This window comes from Triticum dicoccoides, chromosome 3B (genome assembly GCF_002162155.2).
Source record: "Triticum dicoccoides isolate Atlit2015 ecotype Zavitan chromosome 3B, WEW_v2.0, whole genome shotgun sequence".
NCBI classification, from domain to species: Eukaryota; Viridiplantae; Streptophyta; class Magnoliopsida; order Poales; family Poaceae; genus Triticum; species Triticum dicoccoides.
The window spans coordinates 716,389,160-716,392,040 of NC_041385.1; positions in this window are offsets into that span (position 1 = coordinate 716,389,160).

A 2,881-nucleotide genomic window follows, 5' to 3' on the forward strand; every position below is an offset into this window, starting at 1 on the left:
CCGGAACGTTAGAGGGCACATGTCAAGTTTGTGTGTGGCAGGGAGACATGACTAGAGCGCTCGATGTATCAGTGTGTGTGGGGGTGGGGGTGGGGGGAGGGGTAGGCAGAGGCCTAACTATAGAGGTAGAACGACTCGTATATGTGTTGAGAAGGAGAGACCCAACTATGTCTAGAGGGAGATCAGTCAACATCCATACATAACTGAAGGACGGGAAATATGATGGGACAGAGAGAGAGAGAGAAGAGAGAGAGGGAGGGAGAGAGAGGGGTAGAGTGCTGGATGGGTGATGGAGTTGCTTCTCGAAGATGGTGGGAGAGGCCTACTAGACAAACTAAGGGTGGAACTGCAATGTTATCAATAAGAGTGGGGATGTGTTTCTGTGTGTGCATGTGCGCGATAGATCTGTCGGGACGCATCCATGGATGATGAAGGGGAACCATGTGTTTGGTAAGCAAATCTAACTAGATCGGTAGATCAATTGTTGTTTGTCGGAGGAAGGGAGAGACACAACTAATGAGGTAGATCGATCGACGCGTGGGTAAAAATGAGTTATAAGGACCTAGCTAGCTATATGTATAGCGAGAGATCGGTCGGTGTACGTCCATTTGTTAGAGGCAAATAAGGCCCAGCGAGACGGATAGACAGAGAGAATGGAGCTAGGAGGTGGTGCGAGAAGCCCGGCTACTAGCTAGATAGGGGGGAGGAGTGTGCGGTTGTGAGATCGATGAAAAGAGGGGCGAGAGTTTACACGTGTGTGTGACCGTATGAGAGACACAAGGCAAGGACACATAAAGGAGGAGATTGAAGGTGTCTGTGTATGTTGTAGGCAGGCATCACTGGAGAGGTTTATCGATCGGTGTGTGTCAGAAAGGAGTTGTGGAGACTCTGGGAGAACGACCTAAAGAAAAAATGAATGTGCCCGGTGGATAAAATGCCGAGGGAGGGGGAGGGGGAGGAGGGCATGTGCATGCACGAGAGAAAGTTAGTGGTAGCTACAAAGGTTAGAGGATTGTGTGGGTGTAAGAGACTAACAAAGATCATAATTTGATATGAAAGCGGATTCATATATTTGAATAGGAGATCATAGTGTTTTAAACATATGCATGCATGAATATAGCGGTGATACACGTGCTATGCACATGTTATACCATGATGTGACAATGCATGGCGTTTGCAACTCACAGCTAAATGCCGAACAATCTAAACCATACTATACATCAAACAATCTCACATTTTATTTGAATTTGTGATAATGTGTGGCGTTTGCAGCTTACAACTAAATATCGAACAATCTAAACAATACTATATACCGAACATTCTCACATTTTATTTGAATTTGTGGTAATGTGTGGTGTTTGCAACTCACATCTAAATACTTGTAGGCGTAGGGGGCGGGGCACATAATGTGATAAACACATTAGACATATGAGACATGGTTTAGATTATGAAGATCTAGCTAGAGCTAGAAATGTAGTGTGATTTGAAATCAAAATAAAGTGGATTCAAAAAATCGAGTTCGAGTTCATATAGTACACATAGTTCATATGTAACTCGAGACTAATCATGTGGTGTGCTATGAAGATAATACACAAACGATGGTTTAACTTGACAATAATGATGATTGTAGATCTTATTAAAACAGAGAAACAAATTCAAATGCTTTGACTTCACAACAATCATTACTGTAGATCTTATTCAAATAGAGAAACGAATTCAAATTTAGTTCATATTGAAGCGGTAGTATATACGTTTGGAATGCACTAAAACGTTCATTTGAGTAGTAGGTTGCATGCATTATACACGTAGCGAAATATTTTAATTGAACATAAAATGAATTCAAAGTTTTGAGTGACATTTGTAGTGCGCATTGATTTGGTACAATATACGTTAGGCTTGTCCGGAAATTTCAACCCGCGCCTTGTTAGCCCGAAATATTTAAGATATATCTTTGTCTCGTCGTGCTCTGACAACTCCCTCCACCTCAACCCGCGCCTTGCTATTCCGAAATTACAACGCGCGTGAAAACTCCCACCTCCTGTGAAATCCCGACACGCAAAATGCCCGTGGTACCCTTGAACCGAAAGAAGCGCCTCAAATCGGTGGGGGTACTTTCGTAACTTGCCCCACATTTCGGACAAGCGCGTCCCTAAGCCATGGTTCCCCACTGCCATCCCATCCGCCCACCCATTCGTACACCGAGGCCGCGAAAACCCGTGACGAAGCCCCACACCCTGCTTCATCTGCCACCCAGCCGGAGCCTCTTCCCCGACAACGTCGTCCACAGCAACACCTCGATGTCCCTCATCCACCATACTGGATGAGGATCCGTCGTTGATCTCGTGGTCCCGCCGGTTCAGCCACCCCATGCTCCACCTCCAAGGAGCTGCCCCAACGTTCCCCTCGTCTTTCGCGCCACCTCCATTCCCACACCGCCGTCTTCACCTTCACCACCAGAAGAGCATCATCGTCGTCGTTTCCTCGGATGAAGCTACGGCCTAATCGGCGCCACCAAAGAGGTTGTACACTAATAGCCGCATTTTCTTCTTGATTCGATCTCACGGTGCTGCCGGCGCTTGGTCCCGAGCCGACACGGCGCGCCCCATGCATGGCGGCGTCGCCGGCCACTTCCTCCATGGCGTCGCTCCCTCGGCGGCGACGTCCACATCAATAGGAGTTGCTGCTGCGTAAGCTCTTGCTCGCGCTGCTGCTCTGCTCTTGCTCTTGGTCCCCTACCTGGTCTTCTATTGCTATTGCTATTGCTCTTGCTCACGCTGCTACTCTCGCTCTTGCTCTTGCTTGCAATGCTGCTCCGATTTAGCTACACTTCAGTCGACTGAATCGACTTTTGGATCAGTCGATTTTCAGGGGGTGGGGGGGC